Raw genomic sequence first — 17,537 nt, 5'->3', positions numbered from 1 at the left:
TCTTGAAGCCTCAAGTATCTTCAGCTATAAAATGGGGTTGCTCATACAAGTACAGTTCTCATAGGATTATTGAGAAAATTAAGGGAATCTATGTAAAGTTGTTAGTGTAGTAGCTGACTCACATTATATGCTCACAAAAGTTAATAATTGTTATTCATCATCTTGTATCTCTAATCCATTTTAGTTTTAGCTAAATAGTGGTTGTCAGATGACAAGTGAAAGAAGGAAAGCTGAGGATACTTGTTTTTATTAACCATCATCTGTTGATTTCAATAAAATCCTCTGAAGTCAGGTATGTACTGCTCACCTGCTGGCAAAGATAATATTAGTAGTTAATGGTTCCATTTTTTCTGCATTCCAATCAGGTGTAAAAAGCCATTATGGATCCAGTGTTTGTCTTGCTTTCCCAAACTGGGCCATTCACTTGCTAAAGTATTCGAAGCAGAGTTACATGTTTCCTGGTGTTTGTCTTGCTATAGTGCACTTGAGTCTTGAGCACTGAAGGAACTTCAGTGACTAGTGTATTCTTCACTTTCCTACTATAAGGACCTAATAAAATAGAGCATATGTGTTTAAACCCAGTGCTCAATACATAGCAAGCTCTGAATTCATGCTAGCTGCTATTATTAACCTTTCGACTTTGTAAAACATAGTTATCTTTGTGACTAAGAGTATAAGAATACAAATGGCCAATAGTAAAAGTTATGTATTTAATGAGTCATATTTTCACAGTAAGAAGGAAAAGTCCTACAACTTTTTTGTTATACAAAATATGAAAACTGCATTACTGGTCTAACAATAAAAAAAAAATTAAATCCAGATTCTGGCAAGTGTGAGACAGGAGTAGGAAATGATTGTATAAGTGTGTTGCCTGATACTAGATGCCTGCTAGTCTGTGGGAGGAAACATACATTTGGCATTCTTCTCCCTCCTCCCCATCTCCAAGTCTGGTTACTTTACCATTTATTATGTAGTCTTGTGCCACCATAAAGAAAGTTTGGCCAATGATGGACCGCATATACAATGGTAGTCCCATACAGTTGTATTAATAGTACCATATTTTTACTATACCCTTATGTTTCAATACACAAATACTTGCCATTGTGTTACAATTGCCCATTGCCTTCAGGATAGTAACATGCTATACAGGTTTGCAGCCTAGGAGCAATAGGGTATATCATATAAGCCACATATATCATATAGGCTACATACCACCTAGGTTTATGTAAGTATACTCTATGACATTTGCACAATGACGGAATCACCTAATGACACATTTCTCAGAACACATCCCCATCATTAAGTGACATGCTTGTATTTGCAAAACTTTTCAGTATTATAAAACTAGGTGACTCTGACTTTTATCTGGAAATTCTATGAAATGAAAAAATACAGGCTGGGCGCGGTGGCTCACGCCTGTAATCCCAGCACTGTGGGAGGCTGGCAGGGGGCAGATCATGAGGTCAGGAGTTCGAGACCAACCTGACCAACATGGTGAAACCCTGTCTCTACTAAAAATACAAAAATTAGCTAGGCATGGTGGTACGTGCCTGTAATCCCAGCTACTCAGGGGCCTGAGGCAGGAGAATCGCTTGAACCTGGGAGGCAGAGGTTGCAGTGAGCCAAGATGGCGCCACTGCACTCCAGCCTGGGCAACAGAGCAAGACCCTGTCTTAAAAAAAAAAAAAGAAAAGAAAACATACCACAGAGAATAACATTTTTATTATTAACTCCACAAAGTGATTTCACTCTTGTTTCTGTTGAGAGTAATCTTGAAACAGGTGCACTGGCCACAATACATTGTTAAGAAAACCTCTGCCACAGGTTATTTCTCAATCATAACTCAAAATAGAAAACCAAAAGAATAAAGCTACCTTTCATAACTGAGATAGAATTTCAACTAATTTTTTTTTTTTTTTTTTTTTTTTTGAGACAAAGTCTCGCTCTGTCACCCAGGCTGGAGTGCAGTGGTGCGATCTTGGCTCACTGCAACCTCTGCCTCCCAGGTTTAAGCAATTCTCCTGCCTTAGCCTTGTGAGTAGCTGGGACTACAGGTACGTGCCACCACGCCTAATTGTATTTTCAGTAGAGACAAGGTTTTGCCACGTTAGCCAGGATGGTCTGGATCTCCTGACTTCATTATCCGTCCACTTCGGCCTCCCAAAGTGCTGGGATTACAGGTGTGAGCCACCGCACCCAGCCTCAACTAATTTTTATGTTTCGATTGAATGTAAGGAAATGTACCAAGAAGTAAAATATGTATTAAAGTTGTGTGAGAGACTTCCAAAACAGTCTGTTAGTATTGAGAAATAGCCTTTATGGGGCTATAGGTTCAACATTATTATAGCTAATGCCCCCATTTTAGTTTAAATTATATGATTTGAGATAACTGTGTTGAAATGTTCAAATTTTTCTTTGACATACACACATACCTTTTTCAACCAGCTAACCAACCAATCAACCATGGAAACTCAGAATGTTAGAAATCAGATCAAGCACAGAGGAAGACATTTTTTTCTCCTACATTCTATAAGAATGTATGTATAAGAATTTCCTCTCCACATCCTAGAAGACATTCCTTTGGCAGCAAGGAATTAAACATCCTTAATAAAAAAGGAGATGTTTAAGATATTTCTATTTGTATTTAATTCTGAATTCTCTTTAGCAAATTTCACCAAATTTTTTTAATGTGACATTATACATAGAACAACTTTATTATAGAGTCCTTAAGCCAGTTTAGATGTTTACAATGTATGGCATTTCTCAGGAGCTACTCGCCAATAGTGTTTAAATGTAAATCCATTATCACAACAAGAAAACTACAGACCAATATCCCTAATGCATACTGATGCAAAACTTCTCATATTAAAAAGATTATATACCATGAACGAGTTGGATTTATACCGGGAATGCAAGGAAGGTTCCATATGTGAAAAACAATCAGTATAATATGCCACATTAACAGAATGAAGAAGTAAAAACACATGATCATCTCAATTGATGCACAAAACCATTTGACAAAATTCAACACTTTTTCATGATAAAAACACTCAACAAACGAAGAATGGAAGGAAAGTACCTACACATAATAAAAGTCACATATGAAAAGTCCACATTTAAAATGATTCTTAATAGCAAAAAACTGAAAGTTTCTCCTCTAAGAATGGGAACAAGGAAAGGATGCCTATTCTTGCCATTTCTATTCAACACAGTACTAGAAACTCTAGTCACAGCAATTAGACAAGAAAAATAAATAAAAGGCATTCAAATGGAAAAGAAGTAACATTGTCTGTTCCCAGATTACATAATCTTATATATATAGAAAATCCTAAAGATCCCACAAAAAACCCACTAAAACTAATAAATGATGTTAGCAAATTTGCAGGATACAAAATCAACACACAAATGAGTTATATTTCCATAAACTAACAATGACTAATCTGAAAAGGAAATTAAGAAAACAACCCCATTTACAAAAGTATCAGAAAGAATACAATGCTTAGGAATGAACCGAACTGAGGAGTAAAAAGACTTGTACAATGAAAATTGTAAGAGATAACCAAAATAAATCAAAGATGGTATAAACACAATGATGAAACATCCCATGTTTATAGACTGGAAAATTTAATATTGTCATACTGTCTGTAACACCCAAAACAATCTACAGAATCAATGCCATCTCTATCAAAATCTCAATGGTAATTTCTACAGGAAAAAAATCTAAAATTCATATAAGATCAAGAGATTTTAAATTGCCAAAGTAATCCTGAAAAAGAACAATGTTGGAGACTTCACACTTCTTGATTTCAATACATACTGTAAGGCAACAGTAATCACGATGGTGTGGTACTGACATAAAGGCAGACATATAGACCAATGGAACAGAGTCCAGAAATAAACCCTTCTATACATGCTCTTTATGATCTTTGACAAGGGTGCCAAGACTATACAATAAAGGACAGTTTCTTCAACAAATTGTGTGAGGAAAACTGGATATCTACATGAAAAGAATGAGGTTGTACTCTTACCTTATGCCATATACAAAAATTAACTCAAAATGCATTAAAGACCTAACCATAAGACCTAAACCTATAAAACTCCTAGAAGAAAACATAAGGGAAAAGCTTCAGGGTATTTGGCAATGGTTTCTTAGATATGACACCAAAAACACAGGCAACAACAACAACAACAAAAGACAAATGAGTTGATTTCAAACTTAAGGTCTGTGCATCAAAGGAGATAATCAACAGCGAAAAAAGATGACCTATAGAATGGGAGACAATATTTTTAAATTATATATATGATAAAGGGTTAATATCCAGAATATATTATAAACTCCTACAACAAAATAACCTTATTAAAAAATGGGTGAAGGGCTTAAATAGACAATTCTCCAAAGACATACAAATGACCCACAAGCATATGAAAAAATGCCCCATATCACTAATCATAAGAGAAATGCAAATAAAAAGCACAATGAAATATCACCTCATACTCATTAGGATGGACACTATCACAACAGAAAATAACAGGCATTGGAAAGGATGTAGAGAAATTGTAACCCTTGTTCACTGTTGTAGAGAATGTAAAATGGTGCAACCATTATGGAAAACAATATAGTGATTTCTCAAAAAACTGAAAATATAATCACCATATGATTATATCCCAGTTCAGGGTACATATCCAAAAGAATTAAAGCAGAATCTTAAAGAGATATTTGTACACCCACGTTCATTGCACCTATTATTATTCACAATAGCCAAGAGGGAGAGGCAGCCCAAATGTCCATTGACAAATGAATGGATAAGGAAAATGTGGTTTAATTAGATCCCATTTGTCAATTTTTGCTTTTGCTGCAATTGCTTTTGGTGATTTTGCCTGTGCTTATGTTTTGAATGATATTGCCTTGATTTTCTTCTAGGGTTTTTATAGTTTTGTGTTTTACATTTAAGTCTTTAATCTATCTTGAGTTAGTTTTTTTTATAAGGTGTAAGGAAGGGGTCCAGTTTCAATTTTCTGCATATGAGTAGCCAGTTCTCCCAGGACCATTTATTAAATAGGGAATCCTTTCCCCATTGCTTGTTTTTGTTAGGTTTGTCAAAGATCAGATGGTTGTAGATGGGTGGTCTTATTTCTGAGTTATAAAAAGAAACAAGATCATGTCCTTTGCAAGGACATGGATGAAGCTGGAAGCCATTATCCTCAGCAAACTAACGCAGGAACAGAAAACCAAACACCACATGTTCTCACTTATAAGTGGGAGCTGAAAAATGAGAACACATGGACACACAGGGAGGGGAACGACACACACAGGGCCTGTTGGGTGGTGGGGTGAGGGGAGGGAGAGCATTAGGAAAAACAGCTAATGCTTGCTGGGCTTAATACATAGGTGATGGGTTGATAGGTGCAGCAAACCACCATGGCACACGTTTACCCATGTAACAAACCTGCACATCCTGCATAGGTACCCTGGAGCTTTAAAAAAAAATTAAAATTAATTAAAAAAAAAGAAAAAAAAATGTGGTGCGGTGGCTCAAACTAGACTGCTCTGATCCCACCAGAACCCTGCTGCTGTCCATTCACATCAGGATTACCCAGGAAAGCAAACAATTTAGCCTTCCTGGCATTATATCACCTAGTTCCTTGGACTATAGAGTGAAGGCTTATGTATCTCCTATTTAGAGAGTGTGTTTCATAATTGTAGAAAGGATAGAAAATGGACCAACCAGCAGGCTGAGTCATTTTTTAAGAGGGTGGCAGGAATAACCCCAAATGAGCTCAACAAAACTGAGGAACCCAAGGAATGGTGCTTGAAGGGAAGGTGGGGTTGGTTGTGGTCCTTAAAGCTCTTGACACTTGGTGTGGGGTTATAAAATGGGGGGGAAGGAGTAATAAAGCCCTTGCCCCCAATCCAAATGCTCTCAAGGACTTAGTATGTAGTCTTATTTTCCAGTTTTGTTTGTTTACAAAGTAACCTTGCTTGATAGTGCATGGAAAGTCAAGTTTTTCTTTTTGCCCACTCAGGGCCACCTGCCTGGGCCGGCATCTTCCCCAGCGTCTTCACAGCACTCCTAAGGAAGACTTTTGCAGTGCTTTCCAGAGCTGAGGGGAGTGGAATTTAGTCCAGAGAAAGTGAAAGGAAAGTGAGGTTTCCTGTTTCATCTTCTCAAGGCGGATGTTCTCAGCTTCTTTCACACCTCCTTCCCATGGGTGCAGGAGACAGTACAGCTGGGTTGTGTAGGTGGGCCAAGAAGAAAGGGGCACTGGTCCAGTCCCAGGTTTGGCCCAACACAGGTACACAGCAGATACCATCCTATCTTCCCCTGTTAATAGCAGGCCAACCACATGTAACCCTTTTTTCCTTTACTAATGCACCTTCTTATGTGGTACCAGCAACAGGGGACAGACAGGCCCACCCACTGTAGTCTAGGGAGAGTTTTGCTACTACCCCTAAAATTGTACCACCCCCCATATCCCACTCCTTTTTGTAAAAACAAAAGGAGTTTAAACCTGTAAGCATGCTATTGCTTCCTATGTGTTAATCAGTTTCCTTCCATTTGAGCTGCATAGGAGGGAAGGGTATTAGAAGCACAGGCCGTGATCTTGTGCCAATCAGTAAAAACCACTACTACATACACACACACACACAAACACACACACATGAAAATGTGGTGTGTACATACAATGGAATACTATCCAGCTTTAAAAAGGAAGTCCTGTCATATGCTACAACACGGATGAATCTTGAGGACATTATGAAATAAGCCATTCACAATAGCGTGAATAGTACGTGATCCATTCATATAAAGTAGCCAAAATCATAGAAACAGAAAGTAGAAAGGTGGTTGCCAAGGGCTTGGAGGTAGAGGGAATTAGTGTTTAATAGGAATAAAGTTTTAGTTTTGCAAGATGACAAAGTTCTAGAGATCTGTTACACAATAATGTGAATATACTTAACACAACTGAACTGTACACTTAAAATTGAGAGATGGTAAATTTAATGTTAAGTGTTTTTACCACAAAAAAGCGAAGCCATAATAATTCAGGCCAACTTTTATAACATATACAAATTAATTATCTTAAATTCTGCAACAAATAAGAAATGGCTGGAATACTTTTTTTTTTTTTTAAGTGAAATTGCTTTCTTCTAGGGCTGACTGACTAGATCTATCAAATGTAAGAAGAAAATGTCCTGCTAATTACCAGGGTGATGTTCCACAAAGAAGTCTGGCAGTTTAAAGGAACAATCCTTTAATTAACAAAACATGGCTTTAAGGCCCAGAATTGGCACGGGATGCATTTCAAGAGTCCCACAATTATACATTACATTTGATGCTTCTTTTTTTTTTCCAACACGATATGTTTGGGACACTCTGTTCTGAGTATAAAATTCTGAAGGAAATGAACTGCATGATCATCACCATCACTGCACTTGGCGGAGACTCTCATTTTCCCCATAGCATTGTGTCAGATAGGATATTAGTTTAACAGAATGACATTATTCAGTGGGACTTAGCTCTATGATTTATATGCATTAACTTCTTATGAAGTTGGGCAAAAAGAAATATATACTCACAGTAACAAGCTAGTTATTTGTATTTCTGTTACTGCAAAAAAAAAAAAAAAAAAATCAGGCAGCTCTGGGGTTGGAGAAAGAATTCTACCCTGGAGGAATCAAGTGTTCTGTATTCGAATTATGCTTCTCCACTTACTAGATGTGTCACTTTGTGCAAGCTGTAGACCTTCCCCAACTTATGATAGTTCAACTTACAATTTTTTGACTTTACGAAGGTGTGAAAGCAGTACACACTTAGTAGAAACCATACTTTGAGTACCTATATGATAGCATTCTGTTTTTCACTGTCACTGCAGTGTTCAATTACATGAGAAATTCAACACTTTATTAGAAAACAGACTTTATGGTAGATGATTTTGCCCAATAAAACTAATGTAAATGTTCTGACAATATTCAAGGTAGGCTATGATGTTTGGTAGGTTAGGTGTATTAAATGCATTTTAAACACAATGATATTTTCAACTTAAGATGGGTGTATCAGGAGGTAACCCTATCATAAGCTGAGAAGCATGTGTACTTAAATTCTCTGTACCTCAGTTTCCATAGCTAAACTTAAGGCTAAGTATATATGGTTCATACATGTAAATTATGATAACAAAAAAGTACTTATGTAAAAATATTCAGCCTAGGGCCTGGGTATGATGGTTAATACCCAGTGTCAACTTGACTGGATTGAGGGATACAAAGCATTAACCCTGGGTGTGTCTGTGAGGGTGTTGCCAAAAGAAATTAACATTTGAGTCGGTGGGCTGGGGAAGGCAGGTCCACCCTTAATCTGGTGGGGACAATCTAATCAGCTTCTAGTGAATATAAAGCAGGCAGAAAAACATGAAAAGGAGAGATGGGTCTAGCCTCCCAGCCCACATCTTTCTCCTGTGCTGGATGCTTCCTGCCCTCGAACATCAGACTCCAAGTTCTTCAGTTTTAGGACTCAGACTGGTTCTCCTTGCTCCTCAGCTGGCAGATAGCCTATTGTGGGACCTTGTGATCATGCATGTTAATACTTAATAAACTCTCCTTTACATATATTATATATATAATATATATAAAATAATATATAATATATGATACATATAATAATATATATATATCCTGTTCTGTCCCTCTAAGAAAACGCTAATACAGATTTTGGTACCAGGAGTGGTTCTAAAGGAACAGAATATTAAAGGATGGAGTTCTTTCATTGGTTTTGGGGTTTCTGGAGTTGGCTGCTTCATATGATTAGACCCAAAAATGCTAAGGACTGTACTTCTAACAGTATGGAGAACACTGATAGTCGTTGTTGTAAACTATTTAGAGACTTATGCAAAATAAATGCATTTGACACTCCTGATTCACTGCTTGTAAGAGGCAAGGAGTTCAGTGACTCTATACATAATGCCTTTGACCATATGTGGAGAACCGAGGAACATAATGAAGCAGGTTAGTTGCTCCTGAGTTCAGTGGACAAAGTGATGAAAGAAAATGATGGACTCAGGGATTCTGTCTCCTGGCTTCAGAAGCAGATACCGAGCCTCAGATCTGCTAAGATTGCCCTGAGTGAGAGTCTTGTCTTCTGTACAGAAAGAGCTGAAATTGTGGAAAAACAGACACAAGCTCTTATCATGCGAGTGGGTGACCTGCAATGAAAGGTGCATGCACAGCCTCACCAAGTGTCTACTGTTAAAGTGAGGGCACTGATTGGAGAAGAATGCAACCCTGCAACTTGGAATGGGGATGTGTGGGAGCACCCTGATGAAGCTGGGGACACTACGTTTGTAAACTCTGATGAAACTTTTTTGCCAGAAGAAACAGCTTCCCCATCCCCAGCAGTGGCAACATCCCCTCCCCAACACATGCTGCCATAGGCCTTTCCACCTTTGTCTGAGGAGACAAACCCTGCGCTGCCTGAGGCAACAGTGATGGCCTCTCTCCTGAGGCAGTTGCCAGGCAAAATAATGTTGATTCTCCTCAGGAGCCACCCCTAATACCCCTGTTTGCTTCTAGACCTATAACTAAAATCCCGATGGGCCCCTGGAGGTGAGGTTGAGAGTGTGACCCACGAGGAGCTGCACTACACTAGAAAAGAACTGTTTGAATTCTCTAATTATATAAAGAGCAATCTGGAGAACAGGTTTGGGAATGGATATTAAGGGTATGGGATAATGGTGGAAGGAATACAGAGCTGGATCAGGCTGAACTTATTGATTTGGGCCGACTAAGTAGGAACTCTGCATTTAATGTATGTTGCAGCTCAGGAAGTTGAAAAGATTCTAATAGTTTATTTGCTTGGTTAGCTGAAGTATGGATTAAAAGATGGCCCACAGTGAGCAAGCTGGAAATGCCTGATCTCCCTTGGTTTAATGTAGAGGAAGGGATCCAAAGGCTTAGGGAGATTGAGATGGTGGAGTGGATTAGTCACTTTAGACCCACTCATCCCAGTTGGGAGGGCCCAGAAGATATAGCCTTGACCAATGCCCTGCAAAATAGATTTGTGAGGGCAGCACCTGCATCTCTGAAGAGCCCTGTAATTGCTCTTCTCTGTATGTCAGATCTAACGGTGGGAACAGCAGTCACTCAACTACAAAATTTAAATACAGTGGGAAGAATTGGATCCCAAGGTGGCAGGGGCCAAGTGGCAGCACTCAACTGTCAAAGGCAAAGTGGGCATAGCTACTGTAATGGACAGCAGAGGCAAAGCAGCAATCAGAATAATCTGACTCATGTAGAGCTCTGGCATTGGCTAATTAATCACGGTGTTCCTAGAAGTGAAATTGATAGGAAGCCTACTGCATTCCTACTTAAATTACACAAACAGAAAACTTCTAGGTCACATGGACAAAATACTAATTTGAATTATAAAAACAGAGAATCATGACCGCTCAATTTCCAGACTGGAGCCAGTTTATGGAACCGGAACCACTTGAATGAAGGGGAGGCTGGGTCCCTTTAAGGAAAAACCCCACTACTTTACCAACAATTTATGCAGTGAATCTTTCTTCCATCCTTCCCCTAGGAGACCTCCAGCATTTTACCAGGGTAACTGCACTGGGGAAAGGGAAATGATCAGACATTTTGGGGACTACTGGACACTGGCTCTGAGCTGATGTTGATCCCAGGAGACCCAAAACATCATTGTGGTCCTCCAGTTAAAGTAGGGGCTTATGCAGGTCAGGTAATTCATGGAGTTTTAGCTCAGGTCCAACTTACAGTGGGTCCCCTGACTCATGCTGTGGTCATTTCCCCAATGCCAGAATGCATAATTGGCATAGACATACTTGGCAGCTGGCAGAACCCCCACATCGTCTCCCTGACTGGAAGGCTATTATGGTGAGAAAGGCCAAATGGAAGGCATTAGAGCTGCCTCTACCTAGAAAAATAGTAAATCAAAAACAATATTGCATCCTGGAGCAACTGCAGAGATTAGTGCCACCACCAAGGACTTGAAAGACGGAGGGGTAGTGATTCCTACCACAACCCCATTCAACTCTCCCATTTTGCCTGTGCAGAAGACAGATGCGTCTTGGAGAATGACAGCAGATTATCATGAGCTTAACTAAGTCGTGACTCCAATTGCAGCAGATGTGGTTTCATTGCTTGAGCAAATGAACACATCTCCTGGTACCTGGTATGCAGCCATTGACATGGTAAATGCCTTTTTCTCCATTTCTGTCCATAAGGCCCATCAGAAGCAATTTGCCATCAGCTGGCAAGGACAGCAATATACCTTTACTGTCCTACCCCAGGGGTATATCAACTCTCCAGCTTTGTGTCATAGTCTTATTCAGAGAGACCTTAATCATTTTTGCTTCCGCAAAATATCACAATGGTCCATTACATTGATGACAGTATGCTGATTGGATCCACTGAGCAAGAAGTAGCAAACACAATGGACTTATTGGTGAGACATTTGCGTGCCAGAGGATGAGAAATAAATCTGACTAAAATTCAGGAATCTTCCCCCTCAGTAAAATTTTTAGGGGTCCAGTGGTGTGGGGCCTGGTGAGATACTCCTAAGGTGAAGGATAAGTTGCTGTATTTGGCCCCTCCTACAACCAAGAAAGAGGCAGAATGCCTAGTGGGCCTATTTGGATCTTGGAGGCAACACATTCCTCGTTTGGGTGTGTTACTCTGGCCCATTTATCAAGTGACCTGAAAAGCTGCCAGTTTTGAGTGGGGTCCAGAACAGAAGCAGGCTCTGCAACAAGCCCTGGCTGCTGTGCAAAGTGCTCTGCCACTTGGGCCATATGACCCAGGAGACCCAATGGTGCTTGAGGTGTCAGTGGCAGATAGGGATGCTGTTTGGAGCCTTTGGCAGGCCCCCATAGATGAATCACAAAGGAGGCCTCTATGATTTTGGAGCAAGGCCCTGCCATCTTCTGCAGATAACTACTCTCCTTTTGAGAGACAGCTCTTGGCCTGTTACTAGGCTTTGGTGGAAACTGAACGTTTGACCATGGGTCACCAAGCTACCATGCAACCTGAACTGTCTATCATAAACTGGGTGCTTTCTGACCCATCTAGCCATAAAGTGGGTCATGCACAGCAGCATTCCATCATCAAATGGAAGTGGTATATACATGATCGGGCTCAAGCAGGTCCTGAAGGCACAAGTAAGTTACATAAGGAAGTGGCTCAAATGCCCATGGTCTCCACTCAGGCCACCCTGCCTTCTCTCCCCCAGCCTGCCCTGTTGGCCTCATGGGGAGTTCCCTATGATCAGCTGACAGAGGAAGAGAAGACTAGGGCCTGGTTCACAGATGGTTCTGCACAATATGCAGACACCACCCGAAAATGGACAGCTGCAGCACTACAGCCCCTTTTTAGGACATCCCTAAAGGACAGCGGTGGAGGGTAATCTTCCCAGTGGGCAGAGCTTCAAGCAGTGCACCTGGTTGTGCACTTTGGATGGAAGGAGAATTGGCCAGATGTGTGAGTATATACCGATTCATGGGCTGTAGCCAATGGTTTGGCTGGATGGTCAGGGACTTGGAAGAAACATGATTGGAAAATTGGTGACAAAGAAATTTGGGGAGGAGGTATGTGGATTGACCTGAGTGGTCAAAAACTGTGAAGATGTTTGTATCCCATGTGAGTGCTCACCAATGGGTGACCTCAGCAGAGGAGGATTTTAATAATCAAGTGGATAGGATGACCCATTCCGTGGACACCACTCAGCCTCTTTCCCCAGCCACCCCTGTCGTTGCTCAAAGAGTCCATGAACAAAGTGGCCATAGTGGCAGGGATATAGGTTACACATGGGCTTAGCAACATGGACTTCTGCTCACCAAGGCTGACCTGGCTCCAGACACTGCTGAGTGCTCAATTTGCCAGCAGCAGAGACCAACACTGAGCCCTCGATAAAGCACCATTCCTCGGGATGATCAGCCAGCTACCTGATTATATTGGACCTCTTCCATCATGAAAAGGGCAGAGGTTTGTCCTCACTGGAATAGACACTTACTCCAGATATGAGTTTGCCTATCCTGCATGCAGTGCTTCTACCAAGACTAACATCTGTGGACTCACGGAAAGCCTTATCCACCATCATGGTATTCCATACAGCATTGCCTCTGACCAAGACACTTACTTTACGGCTAAAGAAGTGTGGCAGTGGGCTCATGCTCATGGAATTCACTGGTCTTACCATGTTCCCCATCATCCTGAAGCAGCTGGATTGACAGAACAGTGGAATGGCCTTTTGAAGTCACAATTAAAACGCCAACTAGGTGACAATATTTGCAGGGCTGCAGCAAAGTTCTCCAGAAGGCTGTGTATGCTCTGAATCAGCATCCAATACATGGTAATGTTTGTCCCATAGCTAGAATCCATGGGTCCAGGAATCAACGGGTGGAAGTGGTGCCTCTCACCAACACCCCTAGTGATCCACTAGCAAAATTTTTGTTTCCTATTCCCACGACATTACGTTCTGCTACCCTAGACATCTTAGTTCCAGGAGGTGGAACGCTGCCACCACGAGACATAACAACGATTCCATGAAACTGGAAGATTGCCACGTGGACACTTTGGGCTCCCCCTACCTTTAAGTCAACAGGCTAAGAAGGGAGTTACAGTTTTGGCTGCTGTGATTGACCCAGATTATCAAAATGAAATCAGTCTACTACTTTATGATGGAAGTAAGAGAGAGTATGCATGGAATACAGGAGATCCATTAGGATATCTCTTAGTATTACAATGTCCTGTGATTAAGGTCAATGGAAAACTACAACAGCCCAATCCAGAAAGGACTACAAATGGCCCAGACCTTTCAGGAATGAAGGTTTGGGTCACTCCACCAGGAAAAAAAAGAAAGAAAGAAAAAAAAACACAACCTGCTGAGGTGCTTGCTGAAGGCAAAGAGAATATAGAATGGGTAGTACAAGAAGGTAGTCATCAATACCAGCTACGATCACATGACCAGCTGCAGAAACAAGTGCAGAAACAAGGACTGTTAACTGTCACGAGTATTTCCTCCTTGTTAAAAACACGTTTGTGCCTGTATATACCTGTACTAAGAAAATATCTTCATTTTTTCCCTTTATCATGTGACATAAGATTTATTGACTTCATATCAGCATTTAAGTATTGTTAACTTTATGTAATAGTATTTGGGTTGGGGATTAGTGTGTTTCCGGTTGTAGGAAGGATAGTTAGGTGTAATTATGACCTCATTATTGTCTCTATTTAAGGTAATGTATGATCTCAGGAGACGTGTGTTCAAGTTAACAAGGGATGGACTTGTGATAGTTAATACTGAGTGTCAACTTGATTGGATTGAGGGATACAAAGTATTAATCCTGGGTGTGTGTGTGGGTGTTGCCAAAAGAGATTACCATTTGAGTCAGTGGGAAGGCAGACCCACCCTTAATCTGGTGGGCACGAATCTAATCACCTTCCAGCAAATACAAGGCAGGCAGAAAAAGGTGAAAAAGAGAGATGGGTCTAGCCTCCTAGCCTACATCTTTCTCCCGTGCTGGATGCTTCCTGCCCTGGAACATCAGACCCCAGGTTCTTCAGTTTTGGGATTCGGACTGGTCTCCTTGCTCTTCAGCTTGCAGACAACCTATTGTGGGACCTTGTGATTGGTTTAATAATCTCCCCTTTATATATATAATAGTCACATATACTAATGGGAGATACATATATATCTCTCATTAATTCTGTCCCTCTAAGAGAACCCTAACACACTGGGAAAATATCCAGCACATAGTGAGCCCTCAAATACTTATTTTTGAACCTCTGGAACCCTATCAGATTTGCCTTTGAATTTCATTTTCATCTTGTTATTGGGAGTAATGAATGATCTCTTTAAGGCCCTTGGGCATGGCAGATACTTGGTAAAGAGTTATTATCATTATTATTTGTCATTTGTATTATATTTTCAACCATTATCATTGAAATTAATAAAATCCAGAGACCAAGTATTGTATTAAAGCTAAATTGAAACCCTATCCAGGCAAATTATAAAACACAAACCTCCAACCTGGAAATTATCACCATCTCATAGATAGTATAATCACAGCAAAGAACTAAAATTTTGATCCCAAAATGAAGAAAAATGCCTTCTGAGGGCATGAGCTTTATGTATCCTTTCTGGATTGGCCAAATTCGTATCATGTAGATAATGTTCAAAAAACATCATTCTTTTAGCTTTTCTCAGGCTCCAAATAGATCCATGGCTAATGCAGGATTCAAATTTGCTTCCTTTCTTTTAGGAATGGCTTGAATAATGGAGAAATGGGATTTTTGTTCAACCAAGATTTCCTTCTGGCCCTACAGAGTTTAAGAAAAATAGATTGCCTCAACACCAACATTCCCTGTAGCTACTCCATGAGGCAAGATGGACCCAGACTCCACTGTGTGGACTGACCTCCCAGAAGGATCCTCCTGTCCCTGAAGGCCACTCTGCCTTCAGCTACAGGCCCCAGTGCTGATTGTGATACTTAACAAGGGCTTTCAGATGTCTGAAACAAGAGTATAGCATAAAGTTAAGAATGCGGCTTCTGGAGAGACAGACTTGGTTTCAAATTCAGCTCTGTGACCTTGGGTAAGTTACTGAAACTTTCTAAGTCTCAGTTTCCTCTTTAAGAAAATGGAGATTACAAAACCTGCTTTATAAGGATTGTGAGAGAATTAGAATGAACTGTTAAATGTAAAGCCTTTGGCAGAGGGCCTGGCACATGGCAAGCCCCCAGTAGATGTTAGCTACTATTATTTACAGGATTGATGTCTCTTATTGAATCTGAGTCTTTTTCATGGGTGTTGAAGATGAAAGTAAGGCATAGATCGTTGAAATCAGTAGAGAATGCCTTTTGTGGTATGATCCAGTACAAGTTCTGTACCTTAAATAATGTAGCTAGCCAGTACCAGGGGGTCAAAGAGAGAAATTACAGTAAATTTTGTATTGAGGATGTATTTCATTCCTCTTGGGAAGGAAAGAGGGCCTTGCACATACGATCTGAACGCTGAATCTGCACAGACTATTTTTAAAAACATTAGTTTCTTAGACTTTTTTCTGGCACCTGACCCTTTCTGACTCTTAGATTTCTTTCTCCAACCATTTTCCAAAATTATGTTCCTGGTTCACACATTATCCAAAGCCAAACACTCTGTAGTGTGTGTTAAGTGATCACAGACGGAGGGTCGTATGGGAGGAAGAGCTATAATAGTCTCCGTAATGCATTAAGGAAACAATATAGTGTATCCCCTTGCAAGGACACAGTGGATCTTCCTGAGGCTCTTTTGCATAACGAACTATTCCTAAAAGCCCACATTATTCATCACCAAGCAGGGTGGCCACACATCTCAATAGGCCGGGCAACAGAACAAGGATGTTCGCCAAGAAAGGAATTCTTAATTTTGGCTTCACCACAAACTTTCTGGACGACCTTGAACAAGTCATGTAACTTTGTATCCTATTTTATTTTTCTTACCTTAAGTAGTCATAGCTTCCCAGGCCTAAAGGAACCTCAGGAAGTCATCAACCCTCTCCTCTGGTGTCATGGAAAACTTTACTTCCAATCATTTTCAGAGAGGCAATGCTTCCTCCCTCCCTTTCTCTTCCTTTCTTCCCTTCTTTTTTCTTCCTCTTGTGTTATTAAATTGTTTTGGAGGGATAGAGTTTGATTGTGACAAAGATCTCAAACTTAATGATTTCTAGGGCCAGGTAGGTGTAGGGAGTTGATTCTAACACAGTAAGAAGCAGTAGCCATGTAGAAGGCTGGAGAGTGCATGAATTCCAAAAGGCATCCCAAAATGTTTTAGCTGTGCAGGCCAAACAGAACCTACCTGCTTTCAGAGTCCCTTTATGGCACATGACCAGTTTGCAACCTCTGAATATAAGTATAAAAATAGCACCTATAATGGTGAGCTAAAGGGAATATATGATAACTAGATGAGTAGATATAAATTTTCAAATATTATTGGCAAATACTCCATATGTGAAAATCTATAATTATAAACTCAGTTTATTATGGTGTGACTCTCTGCTCAGAAGAAAACTTCTTTAGTGCTTTAAGAAGCATTACATTTCCAAAAATTCGTTTTACACTCCTTTCTTTCAGAAGACCTACTTTAAAAGGTAGTCAGGACCTTAGAGATCCCCTAGGTGATCCAAATTGACCCAGTTAATTGCCAGGGGAACAAAATGAAACTCAAGTGCCTTGCTCCCAAATTCAGTGTTTCCTAGTCTGACCATGTTAAATTTCTGGGGTGGTTTTACTGGCTCCCAGAGAAAATTAGATTGTCCTGCCCCTAATTTTCTTTTCCTTTTCTCCTTTTTCTTGTATGTTATTACTATTAATTCATCGAGACAAAAATTCTCTGGTGTACTTGGGTGATATAAATGTACTAGTGTACAAAGAAGGGGATGGATACAAGTGATCTTTTGATTCTCCCTCATTTTCCTTCCTCTTTCAGGCAAGGGCAAATCCATCAAACTGCAGGTGCAGTCTCATCCAACATCTCTGGGAAAAGCCCAAAG

At 40.2% G+C, this 17,537-nt stretch overlaps 2 protein-coding genes across 12 annotated transcripts in view; one reads left to right on the top strand and one right to left on the bottom strand.

Annotated features, from left to right (window-relative positions):
* SUMF1 (sulfatase modifying factor 1) overlaps nt 1-17,537 on the top strand; it is a 696,570-nt gene that overhangs the window by 631,018 nt on the left and 48,015 nt on the right. For both annotated transcript variants that reach the window (XR_010111383.1, XR_010111382.1), the window contains exon 10: nt 15,271-15,602. The gene's annotated coding sequence lies outside the window, so the exon portion shown is untranslated. The remainder of the gene's footprint in view (nt 1-15,270; nt 15,603-17,537) is intronic.
* The window catches only part of LRRN1 (leucine rich repeat neuronal 1), a 257,800-nt gene that overhangs the window by 214,396 nt on the left and 25,867 nt on the right, over nt 1-17,537 (bottom strand). For 2 of the 10 annotated variants that reach the window (XM_063602090.1, XM_055109473.2), the window contains exon 2: nt 308-549. The exons of the other annotated variants lie outside the window; for them this stretch is intronic. The gene's annotated coding sequence lies outside the window, so the exon portion shown is untranslated. The remainder of the gene's footprint in view (nt 1-307; nt 550-17,537) is intronic. 10 annotated transcript variants of the gene reach the window in all.

This window comes from Pan paniscus, chromosome 2, assembly GCF_029289425.2.
Source record: "Pan paniscus chromosome 2, NHGRI_mPanPan1-v2.0_pri, whole genome shotgun sequence".
Classification (NCBI taxonomy): Eukaryota; Metazoa; Chordata; class Mammalia; order Primates; family Hominidae; genus Pan; species Pan paniscus.
Note: the sequence above shows the minus strand (reverse complement) of the source record. Positions and strands in the feature narration are given on the sequence as shown.